Genomic DNA, 13,635 nt, shown 5'->3' with positions numbered 1-13,635 from the left:
AGAGCACAGTACAGTTGAAACGTCAGAACTATTGAAGAAAATCCCTTCCCTTCCCATCACCCCAACTCCCTCTTTTGTAAAAGTAAACAAAGACACATGGCAAAATGATTACCCAACTGTCTGTTGTAAACATCCTTCACAGTTTAAAGACCAACTTCCTGGCTTTGACATACGATACTCTCTGTAGATGAGCATGTACAAGGTTGAAGGTGAACAAAAAGTTAAATGAGGGATTATTACTAACATCTCAGGTTCCCTCACTTTCTGTTTTACCTCCAAATGAAGTGTTTTGCAGAATCTGTTGGCTTGCTTTAATGTTGTAATGCAATGAATGTTCTTAATTGTTTTTAAATCTCCTTTTCTTTTGCCTTGTGTTTTGATGCTTTTAATGGTTTTATGTGAAGCACTTTGAATTACCTTGTTGTTGAAATATGCTGTACAAATAAACTTGCCTTGCCTTGCTTATAGCCTGTGTGATCGTCTGAGCTCCCTCAGACCTCACTACTGTGCTGTGACCATGTTCTCATTTACTTTTCGTAAGTTCAATGTTATTAAAGCAACTAAAATCAAAATTGTCCTATAAAAATCAGGGCTAAAGAAAACTGAACGCAGTGAGCTCTTCTAGGACTGTAATGTGCCTCAGTGCCAAGTTACATCTTTTCACAGTTGGTTAGCTGTTCTAAAGTGTCTCCAGCTTCTTACAAGTGTGATTCACGCCTCACACAACTTGATACTCCATACAGGAAACTGTGCACGTACTTCTCATTTCATTTGACTGTCAGGGGCTAAAAAACATCATATAGGCTGCTAAAAGTATACAGTTTAGTTCCAGTGTTGACTTCATGGATATTCTGTGTTTCTTGACTTCCTGACATATGCCATTTGTTTGTGATACACATCACAGCTCAGACTAATAGGCTCCTTTAGTCACAATCTGAACAGGAAGATGAGTTCAGGACTCACCTCCCATATGATTTGTTAGTTACGGGAAAATGTATTCATTTAGGAAGTCTCACTAAGATCAATCGTCCTGTTACAAGATAGACATGAAAACAATCTCCATTCTCCACAAGACATCACAACAGGACAATGCAGTCACACAAAGCAATCATCTCACACACACACACACACACACACACATTAAAACAGTCACAAATATCAGTTCATTAAAACCCTGAGAGGAATTCATGTCTCCAACTTCAGTTTGTTTTGCAGTTCATCTCAGCCGAACGGTGGAAATCCAGTTCAGAGTTGGTATGACGAACTTTTACAGCTAACATGTGCAGTGACCTGGTGTCATGTTGGTTACGTTTTAGCTCACCAAATTCTTAAGTTTGTCTAATCGTACAATGTATCAATTCGATTTTCATTGACAGCATACAGTAGGAGTGCAGACAGCAAAGCTTTGTGCTCTGCTGAATATGCTTTGAGGAATAATGTACAGAATAAAATGTCCATGATTGCGACAGCAGTTGTACATTATACCTGTTTTCTATGAGATCCATAGATCTTCCATTCATCTATCACAGTGGGCTGCAGGCTATCCTTGCACACATTGGGCCAAATATTTACTGCAAGAATACTTAATCCACAGATATAAAAGAATAATAAAAGTACACTGTAAGAGCAACACACTTAAATAATTCCTGTTCGTTTAATGTCCTGCCAAGAAAATTGACATGCAAAAGACAACATTGAAAAAGCCCTGTAGCAAAGCGTAGTGATACAGACGGCAGCAAAGGAGGAAGTCAGGTGTCGTTACTATAGCGTGACAAAGTCCACAGAGGAGGTGGATGGTGACCGCTGTTAGTTTCAGTCAACGTGAGTTTCTGTTGAACGTGACGACAATCGTCCCCTAACCTCAACCAAGAGGTTGTTCTTGTAACCATGACAAGAGATCCCTGACTAACCCTGATTTCCCCCTCAACCTGTAGCCAAGTCCTTTCTTGTCCCTAAATCGAACCAACCCGTACCTATAGCACAGTGGCATAATAACACTGATTTATCTTCCAGCAGTGATTTGTAGCGGTTTTGAGAGCCACAGACAAACGATGCCGTCCTGCTGATGAGGGCGTCAGATCAGAAAACACTCCCATGAGTCCATCGAGCTGGCATGGACACACGGTGTATTTTGTCCTTTAAGTCGGAGGACTTCTTGTGTTATTACCATGGCGACTTCATCGGGCTGTCTCTCAGGACTTATTGACGCTCCAGGTTTTTCCATTAGCACTGATTTGCTTTTAGATTTTGTGCTCCATCTACCTGGAACCAGTTACCCTTCCGCTTGATGCGCTGGCTGAAATGAAACAATTCGAGCTATCTGGACTCATCTTGTTGTGATGTCTGAGCTTCCCTCTGATACGTATTACTCCCATGTTGTTATTGAGCTGTCCGTTTGATTTAGACCGTCTGTTTGACTTTTATAACTTCGTCACACTAACGCTTTTTTAAACGAGATGCCTGATTTAATTAAATTTAGATTAAAAAGAACAACCTAATGATTCTCTCAGCACGCTTCACTCTGGGCATGGTGTTGCATTTTTACAGTGCCTGCTTCTCTAGGTGTGGATTTGCGTATCATCGACATGTGTGTGAACAAAGAGTACCGGACCGCTCTATTCCTCCATGTTCTCTCTCTGTGCCTTTCACCCTTCTTCACCCTCCATTTAACGCCAACATGCTCTCCCCATTCCCCCACCGAGCTCTCCTCCTTCCCTTCAATTTTCTTGATATCTGCTCTCTCTCTTCCAGTTTTGCCATCTTTTCCTTGCCAATTTCTGCCTGTATTACACTCCATCTCTGTATTTCTTGCTCCTGCTCGGCGCCCACTCAATCACGGTGTATTTCTGCACTTACACACTCACTATCCAGACTTCTCACTTCTATTTCCCTCTCCATCTTGTTCCACTCTCTAGTCAACCGTCCACTTCTTCACTCACCTTGATACCCACAGGACCTGGCGAATGGGGTGTCAATATTTCATGTGAGCAAACACACACATTTTTAGGACACTTTCGGGGACATTACATAAACTTACATTCATTTCCTGGAGATTTAACCTAACCAGTGCTTGCCTGACCCTAACCCTTACCCAAACCTTAACCACTGACTCAAAGATCAGCAGTTTCCAAGTCGGGGACATGACTTCTGTCCTCAGTTAACTGGTCTTTAGTCAAAAATGTGTCCTCTGAACTATTAAAAAAAACATCAAAGCCATACATGTGCTGTGTTTGTCTTTTTTACTGAGATTTAATGATAATAGAAAGATAAAATTGATACAAGGGTGAGACCATATTCTTTATTTTCATATGTTAGTTGCAGTCAAATCCACACAGTCATGCTTAGATAGCAGAATAAAGCCCGTCACCCTCTAATGTCTGGTTGTGTTGCAACTGCCAGAGACAATTTGTGTCTATTCTGGCTGGTGTGCCAGTGTCCGCTGTCTCTTATTCTTGTCTTTGTCATTAAAAGCTAGGTCTATTTTTGTCAAAGAACTACTTTTTCCTTTGTTTTTTTTTATTTTAAACACATCTCCTCCAAAGTCTGTGAGGAGAAGGAGTGCTACAGTTTTCCTTTTGCTAAATACATTTTTTTGGAAATGTAGATACAAAATAAGGATTGCAAAACAAGCATAGAACAGCCACAAAGTAGAAATGCTGCTGCCTACATAAACTGCAGCAGCCAGCAGGAAACAGAGGCCTGCGTTACTGAAGGTATTCACCCTCTCCATGCAATGCGACAAGGAGTTCAGAGATGTGTCACCATTAGCCCTCTCTCTCTCTCTCTCTCTCTCTCTCTCTCTCTCTCTCTCTCTCGCTCTCTCTCTCTCTCTCTCGCTCTCTCTCTCTCTATCTCTCTCTCTCTCTCTCTCGCTCTCTCTCTCTCTCTCTCTCCTGGCAGCAGAGAGAAAATGCATTCAACAGTGCACAACCAAGGTTGAACTGAGCTCCTATCATATTGCAGTTTCTGGTTACTTGTCCAACTATTTCAGTCTCAGCAGAGATTTCCATAACTATGCAACTTGAGGTTGCTCAACTTATATTATTCCTTTTAGGAATTCAGAAGGAATACCTCAAGTGAAAGAGTGTGTCAAGCCCAAAGGGATTATTTCTTGTCCACCACATCTCACTCTGTTATTCTGTTTTTAACATCATGACTCTTATCGCATTGATGTAGAGGCATGGAGCAGATGATGTGCCCTCTTTTGTGAGTACGAGCAAAGAAACAGAGTTAACATTGAAGCACACTGTTCCTTCAGCCATGTTGTCATTTGTTGGCGATATCAAGGGTGCTATCTTACCTACAGCACGCATACAGCACACACACACACACACACACACACACACACACACACACACACACACACCCTCACTCACTGATGGTTGAATGATTACCAAGGCAGCAGAGACTAAATGTAACTGAAATGTGGGGAGGCTCTTTCTCTCTTTGTCTTACTCTGAGGTTTTTTTTTCTCATGCCATCCTTTTCTGTCCATCTCCAGTGCGCCCACATATACAGTGTGAAGGACTGTGTGTGTACCTGTGTGCACATGAGTTTCTGTGTGTATCTGTGGTTTGAGGGGAGAGACAATGTGAGAGCAGGAACCATGTGATAACTTTGCTGGTTGTCAATCATTGGAGGCTTTTCCCCTTGGCTGCTCCCAGAACAGGATTAACATGAAATACTTAGCAGCATTAGTCACTGAAACCTGGGCAGCACACACCCACTAACATAGTGAAAAAAATGCTGAAGCATCTTTCAACGTGTTCGCATATTTCCTGGTGTCCTATCGTCATTTTATAAACTTTTCACAAGACATTGACAGACTGATTAAAAACAACAGAAACAGGAGTAACAGGGCAACAAATTATGCATTCACAAGTCTGACCGTAAGCAGGACTATTTTTAAAGATAATATAGTAGAAGCACTTCCATAAATGGTTTTGAGCCTGGACCACAGAACAGCTGTTCATCAGTCGCTGTTGGTACAGTACAGTACATGAGGTTAAATGGTGATGAAAACGGTCAATAAAAGGTTTTTAAATACAATCTGTACAGTGTACCGTAAATATGTCAGAACTGAGGTGGAATGCTATCTAAATGTAGTAATAGTTGCATTCAAGGTGAGATGGAAATTTAAGTTGCCAAATCATGAAACGTGAAAAAATGGTTTGGCCATAAATAAAAATAAATCTGGAAGAAATGAAAGTTTGGTTGGATCTGGTATATTTTAAGGAATATCTTGAACGAACTAATATTTTCTAACAGAGGGTTTTATGTAATTAATAATTGGCTCAAGAAAAAAAAGTGAACACTGTGAGAAATGTGTTCAGGAACAACAAGCTTTAATTTCAGAGTTGGATAACATTTAATCTTTGATGGAAGTTAGTCAGCGGAGCAGGATGTTCACATCATTTAGCATATCAGCTTAAGTGACACATAGATGGAGGAAACAACTTAAAAATGACAGGCGATTTGATAAAGCGAGTGAAAGTTTTAACTGCAGCGCTTCTGGACCAATATGAAACTATTCGGATGCTCTCTGTGTATCTATGACTCTGTACTCAAACTGTTTCATTCCAGAAAAAAAGGCAGGTGAGCCTTGTTGGATTCCTGATGGGAGAAACCAGTAAGTGATGAGGCGGTGCAAATTTCAGTCACACACACACATTCACAACCCAGTAAACACCGCCAGTATCAACACCTGCATTTTGCTGTGGAAGAAGAAAAACATGGAAAGATGTTTCGATATTTGTTGTGGAAACTAAAACAAAAATCTAAATCAAACAAAATGTGCATGTGAATGAGTGATGTTTTCCATCTCACAGTACAGTACGTTATTTTCTGTCCCTGACACAGAGTTTCATGAGGTAATGATTAGTGTTGTTAGGTGCACTAATAAAATGCAAAAGTAGGACTTAGGAAACTTGTTTGAATTAAAGTTATCGAGTGATTCTGGAGACTTCGGTGACCGTCACTTGTGCACCGCAGTGGTTTATAATCAAGTATGTCATGACCAGGATGAGGATTAGCACCTCAAAGTCCCCTCTTGCTTAGGTCTCTTGAGTGACAAAAGAGAATGAGATTGACCACCCGTTGGTAAGTGGTGATAAAGCAGTGAGCTGAGCGGGTAAACAAAGCTCTCACTGTCTTCTTCAGTCTGTGTACCAACCCACAGATTTGGAGTATTGACTGAAAGAATGAGCTGCGTTTGTGTTTGGTCTTCGTTCAGAATAAGGAGCTCAGTGATGGAGAAGATCGATATCGACGGACTTCTCTTTAACTTTAAGAGGAGTCAGTTAAGGTGGCTGAGACACTTGTTCAGGCGGCTTCCTGGACACCTCTCTTTGAATATGTCCTCTACTCTACTACTGACTAGGAGGAGACTCCGGGGCAGATTCAAGACACAGTGAAAGGTCTGCATCTGGTGAGCTCTTAGGAAACCCCCTGAGGAGCTTCATGGGGAGAAAGACACGTGGGCCTCTCTGCTCTGCCTTGTTGTAAGAACTTGGCACTGATTCGAGAAAAGTTCAGATCTTTTCTATTTGTTACATATTTTCAATCACATTTTGGTGGAAATTGATGTTATCGACGACGGGAAAAAAGTTTCTTCATGATAAATAGGTTCTTCACCATTTGTTCTGTAGAAATTATTTTCTCTTTCAAATAGACATTGTCTCTGTAGTTTACACTTTGGCAATTATACAGTTCACTAATTGGCAGTAGAGTCGGTCATTAGTGCTGACATCTCCAAATTGCTGACTTGTTTGAATAAACTGATTATTTTGTCTGTTTTCTCAAGTAAACGTAAAAGTGCTGCTCACTGTGTATTTGTGATTCCATACACTGTTGTTCTACGCACAAATGACATAGAGAAACTTGATTCAGCCCAACTGCTATAGTATGCCAACAAATACAGCAGTAATTGGTTTACTGCAAGAAGGAGATAAAAACAGTGAGTTGAAGTATATCCAATTGGAAGAGCCAGTTGGCATTTCATAATTAACTCCTGTAGTCCTAATTTGGTTAAAGTCCACTCCGTGCAGGTAGACTATTTTAACAGTCTTCCAGATATGCAGACATGCAATAGATGTCAGGTAGAGAACAGACAATATGGAAACCTCTGTCAACAATTCATTTTTATTCTGTAATTGTTTCTAAGCTTTTGTGAAAATAATTTTCACATCTCATTACGTGTCGTTTCTTATGAAAAATCTATTTTCAAGTGGGTGAATAAACAACCTCTTCCTGCTAATATCCAAAGTGAAGACTTCCATAATAACCACACGACAGTGCAGGTGCTTGTGACTCCATACTACCGATGAGAAAAGAAAGATTATGCGAGTGCTGAAACTGCTACGGATTTTACCGAAATCACGGCCTCGACCCATTCTTATTCATTTATGCAGGGCGCCAATCAAAGAAGCCATTACTGGGAGTGATGGTTTAGAAAGCGGGAACGTTTCTCAAACATCATCATTGCCAACATGGATGGAGCCAGTGCGGTTGCCCTGGTAACCGCAAACTGGCCATTTGCCAGGATCCATAATGATTTCCCATCAGCTGCTGCTCTGAGAGGTGCAGGGACCCTCGCTGGTTCAGACAGACTGACTGCACATGAATCCCCACGCATCACACACACACACACACACACACACACACACACACACACACACACACACACACACACACAGATATGTTATACAAGCTCACATTCTGTAGAAACCCTGTCATCCATGTTAAAACTAAACACTGGAGCCAAAATAAGCAGACCTCTCTGATACACACAAATGCTGCACATACTGCCACGGAGTCAGCTCCTCTCCTGCTGCTCTTTTTCAAGTGAAACATCCCCTTTGATTTCCTTTCCCTTGCGCTTGATGTTGGTCAAGAGATGAAAGTCCTTTCTACAGAGTCAACCGTTCCGGTCTGAGCTCTTCCTTCTCCGCAGCCTCTTAGCACGGAGTAAAAACATGAGTGAAAGTGTGAGTGCACAGTTTGGTGTGAGTGCATGTGTGTGCTTCTGTACGGGGAAGCTCTCCATCCTGGCCTTTAATGAAATGAAGAGCCGCTGATGAAATGGACGTCTGTAAGAGAGCTGTCTTCTAAGAGTCTGCTACATGCGAGTGTACAGTATTGTTGTTATGATTTATCTCCTGCTCAAACAGCTTATATTTTCAAATTTCTTTTTAAAAATGAAACATCTCATTAATAGTCTGATAATCATCCTCAAACACGTGCACACATTCATGTTCCCCAGACGAATTTGTCCGATACTTAAGTCGACCGCCCACCTGTCTCCTGTTCTATTCTGTTACCGTACACATTAATATACTTGGTGATTGATTAAGAAAGTCAATCTGGGGGTTAAGTTTTGCTTTTGAGCAAAAAGGGCGATTTAGTTTTCCATCAAAGTCTTCATTGGTTATGTGAAGCTGCATCAAAGTCCACAAATTTAAAGTCCGATGATATTCTGACAAGTTCACAGCGGGAAAAATAATGAAGCTCTAAATGTGGAGAAGAATTGACCACTTGTGTTTAACCTTGAAGATTTTTTTTCTCTGTGTGTGTGTGTGTGTGTGTGTGTGGATGTCCCCAAATGAAGGACACATGGAGATGAAATGCAGCATCAGGGGATCTGAACTCCTAATACTTGTGTGACAATTTCAGCTTCCAGAAACCTTAAAGTAACCGTTGCTGGCCATGAATGAGCAGCACAACATGCGTCCGTATATGTGTGCATAATATACCCAGTAAGTGTGAATCTCAGAGCGCATGTGAACCACACTGTGTGGAGATCACGAGATGTTTGATGCTGCTGTACAGAGTCTCTACACTGCAGCCCGTCTAACTGGAGCTCATGCTGACAAAGCTAACAGACAGACATGTGCCTTTGGCCTCCTCGTGTTCCCGCTGTTTCACCAACAGCAGCAGTTTTCTTCCCCCAACATCCGTTTCCTACAGTATTCCCTTTTCTCTCCCACCCACCCATCTGCTCTTGCCATGCCCCCCTCCCCCCCATCTTGTATATCACCGCTTCGCTTCGGAGCTCAGCACCTCGCCGCCGTTGCCATGGAAACAACGGAACAACAGCAGGTTGGCTACTGCTGCTGCCTGGGGGGGGGGGGGGGGGCATGGCACCTCAGCCACCCGCCGCTCCTCTCACTCATGGAGGTCTGTAGTACCTCTGGGTCTGAATGTGAATCAGAACGGAACAATAGCATACCAGAGGGGAGAACATGCATTGTTGTTATCAACAGTGGTGTGCTGCAGCCTTAACAGCAAGACAGTCGGTCAACGTGGCATGAACTGGAGAATACAATATTTACAAGGTTCCATTAAATAAAAGATAAGCCCGTTAAATGTAATTTTAGCATTTGTGTTTGGCCAGTAAACGCCGGGTTCCTGGTTGAAATATAGATGCTTGCTTTCCATAAGGTGGAGTCTAACAGCCCCGCCATCATAATGTAGATACTCATTAAATCCATAATAATGCATGTCAGCGCCACTGTAAAGGGACAGATGAATTGTAAAAATGCATGGTTCACACTTCACCAGGATAAAGCTGAAAGTATCCTTTGACCACGTTATCACTGTCATCATCATCATCATCCACCTCATCTACACGGAACATGTTTCAGCCACGTTTTTCAGTTGTTCACCTCATGCAAGTTCTATTTCAATCAATACAGCCGTCTTCAAGTTCATATTCTTCCGTTTTTACCTGTGTATACCTACAATGATTATGTGTCCTGCGTAGACACTCATGGTGCTGCTGCTCTGCCGAGTGCGTCACTCTGCTTTTGCTACGTGGTCTGTGTAAGCAGGGTGTAAATATAAGGAAGAGGGTGAAACCCCTGATATGCAACCCTGTGTCTTCTTTTGCATTCATTAGACAAACGGTAGGTAGCTGGCAGGCAATAAGAGGAGAGAGGGGGGCGTTGTGATAACATGGTCTCTAAGAACTCTACGAGCACATGCTATGATGGAAGCAAGAAGACAAACTAATATATTTTGCATTAACAACATAGTGAACCTCATGTTTATGTTTTGCAAAATCTGTTCTCTGTTATAGGAAGATATTCCAGTTTTAGCCAAAGATGAGTATGTGTTAATCTGCCCCAATGCATACACTTATCGATCTTCCAGGTACACACACACACAAGTGCATGGGGCTGCATGTGAACAGTGCCACTTGTGTTGCAGAGAGACAAAAGAGGAGAGGCTGCATGGCGACTGTTCCTGATTTAGCTCTCTCTCCGTCAGACTCTCCGTATCTTGCACACAGGCCCGTCACACATGCATGAGCACAACACAGTTACACACGGAGTGCCACTTGTCATTTCACAAGAGCTTCTTTGAAGCTGCACGAAATGAATATGGAGTATGGAAAAAAACAAAAAAACATCAATGTCTTCCTTTCAATTATCCAGATATGTTTGCACCTTACTGGCTGCATCACGGGAAGGAAAATCGACGCAAGACACGTTTGGTTGTTACATTCTCACTGTAGAGAAAATCAACACAACATATCTACACAGAGAGGGTGTAAATACTTACCGTAACTACAAAATACTTCAAATGACAGACAGATGACAATATCTCAACCGTCCCTTCTGATGGTATGATGCACTGCTCAGCTTCAGAGAGAGGTTTGTAATCTATACTTCACTTTGAGTGCCATGAGACAGTGACAAGTGTTGACTATCTGCTGTATTTCACCACTCTGGTAGTGAAAATACCTCTCAGGGATTCACATAAAGCTGTGCGTGTGTCCCATGCATGAGTATTAGGCTGCTATATTATGCAGGAACTTGCTTTTCTTTTTTTTTGTTGTTTTCTTGAAGACAAGTTGTTGTGACAGTTGCTGTTGGAAATGCCTCGCTACACCTGGGATCACAGGCCTCCCACTCACTTTAGCATACGTGTGCGTGTGTAAGTGCATGGATGTTAAGTGAGAGACAAAGGCACCTGGATGTGACACTTACTTACCAAAATGTAACCTTAATCTTGTGCTCAAAGTTGTGGATGGGCACTTTTTGGGGCCTCAGCGGTCATAATTCAGGAGTAAAGGGCTGCGGCTCTCAGCAGTCTGCAGCAGTGAACCGGCCATGCATCCATCCTGGATACAGATGCAGTGACACCAACAGCTGAATCAGGCTTTCAGTTCTGTGCTGACGGGATAATCTGGCCCTGCAGCCAACCACATTTGAAAGGAGAGCGTGGCAGACTGAGTGTGTGTGTGTTGAGTTGTGGTTTGGTGGGTGTGTAGATTGTAACCTCTCATCTGCATCAGCCTGGCTCAGAATCTGAACAAAATAGCCCACAATCTTTTCCTAAATATTTCAAAGTATTGTTCATGTACACTGAGAAGTTATGTCCCAGAGTGCAGCTGCACATCTTTGTAAATCTTTGACTGAATCTAAACAAAGTTTTTTATCATATTGCAAACAAAACCTTCTGCTAATGAGGGATTTCTCTCACCCGCTCACAGACCAGGAGCTTGAAATATCCTCAAATATATCTCTCTGTCTGAAGCATTGCAGCCCCAATAAATGGTGTTTGGCCACTGACTTACAGCCAACAGCACAATAACTTAATTCAGCTGTACCTCAACAGGATTTACAGCACACATACACACAACTAACACCTCTTCTTTTTACACATACTGCAGCTGCCCTTACAAAGTATATAATGTTGCAGGAAGTATGCATTCAACTGGGACATACTAAAACATGGCACCTTGAACTTTGACCCTTGTGCTCCTTAAATGAATCAGCTGAGCATGTATGCTCACAGATTTAAATCATATAAATGAAAACAGAATGAGTACGGTCTTCATTTTGTTCTATAGGATCTGAAAGAGTTTTCCCATCTGGTGAACAAATTCTTGACTGAGGCCGGCTCATCAGACACTTAACTGCTATTCTCAGTGCTGGTGGGTAACCTTGATGTCTCTGCAAGCACAACACCCTCCAATCATTCGAATGAACTAAGACAAACACCAAACTGTCATTCACAGGGAGGCAGCTGAGCAACACTTTCAAGTCAAGAGGCAATTAACGCTGTGAAAGGCCTCTGTGAATGATTACAACCACAAGCTCCGTTCAGTGGCTTTTAATGACGATGATAGAACACAGAGACGAGTTCTCCGTGATGCGCCTTAAGCTCATTGTACCGGGTTGACTGTCTGAGTGTCTCTGGCCATGATTTGAAAAAAAAAAAAAATGTATTCGGGTGACACTTACAGGATGACTGGTTGGTTTTAGATGCTTCCATTTCTGGGCACAAAATTCCCACTACAGAGTAAACACATGTAAATAGGGATGACTGTACTGAACGGAGGCAGCTGGCATCCGTTGGTTTGTTTCACCATGATTAAAGCTAAAGGCTGCTACTTTAACCAGTTAATCAGGCCTTCATGAGCACACGTGTGTCGTGTTGGTTCCGCTACATTATAGAAAAAGCTTTAAAAAAGCTAAAGAGCTTTAAAAGAGTTTCAGCTCATTGTCAGGCCCAAAACTTCACTGTTTTGGTTTACGCATTTGCATTTCGTTTTCAGCAATTTTGTTTTGCATGTATTCACGCTGTACAAATGTAGACATATTTCTGAAAAAGCAAATTTTCTCAGTGAGCAGCGGTCAAGCCTTGAGCCCCAAAAATGCATTTGTTGGCACCATGTACATCAGCCTGCTACATGCATACGTACACCTGCCTTGTATTTTAACTAGGAAGCTAGCATCCCCACGACATGCTCTTTGATTCATTTCAGAAGCCGCCACATTGTTTCTACATACACAGACTGAAATAGCTCATGCAACTAATTTATAGCAGTTTTTCACTTCAAATGTTCTGAAAAACTGATTATTTTCAAAGATAAAAGTGAGGATAATCCTTTAAAGCAGTTTAAAGGAGGCAAAAACCACATACTATACAGAGACATGCAGTCATTTTGAGCAAACCCTGCACACTTTGTCTTTTTTTTTGGAAACACAAATAGACACAAAATAGAAGCTGATCGAAATGTTGCCAGAGTTTTAACAGCCAGCTCTAACAGAGGGGGTTGTGAGATGTTTTCCCAGCTCACTATCAGAATAATTGTACGACAACACCCAAGAAAAGCATGCATCACACGAATGAACACACTCAGCTTCATGTGACCGCATGTTCTCCACACAGCACATTCATCATTTCATCAAGGAACGCGTGATCAAATGAGGAACGCTGACTCCCAACTCGCTGAAGATGTCCAAGCACAATTATCACCCAGGAATGTTAGTTACACAGCGTTACACACAGCTGAAGGAAGATTAGAAATATAACAAAGAGAGCAGCTGAAAGCAGACGAGCAAATGTCTGCCTCTTAGATATCTCTATATTTGATCCACTGGGATGTATCGGTGTGAGTTTGTGTTTGAATGCATATCTCAAATGTCCTCCGAGAATAACTGGAATCATCTCTATTTTACCCTCCTGCCAAGCTCTCAGTTTTACACAGAAATACATCCCTTTAATAAATCTGCCATATCATATTGCTTTGAGAACGCCCTGAGGGCAAACATCCTTTGCCAAGCAGTGTGATTTATGGGTTTTTTTCTCAGGGGCAGTTTTTATCGAGCACAAAAACATTTTGGC

General features: G+C 41.9%; 1 protein-coding gene across 1 annotated transcript in view; it reads right to left on the bottom strand.

The window, feature by feature from the left end:
- Positions 1–13,635, bottom strand: part of fam189a1 (family with sequence similarity 189 member A1) — a gene marked incomplete at both ends in the record, with an annotated part of 81,378 nt that overhangs the window by 49,097 nt on the left and 18,646 nt on the right. The gene's annotated exons all lie outside the window — the stretch shown is intronic.

The sequence above is a fragment of the Melanostigma gelatinosum genome, assembly GCF_949748355.1.
Source record: "Melanostigma gelatinosum genome assembly, chromosome: 2".
In the NCBI taxonomy this organism is placed as follows: Eukaryota; Metazoa; Chordata; class Actinopteri; order Perciformes; family Zoarcidae; genus Melanostigma; species Melanostigma gelatinosum.
Note: the sequence above shows the minus strand (reverse complement) of the source record. Positions and strands in the feature narration are given on the sequence as shown.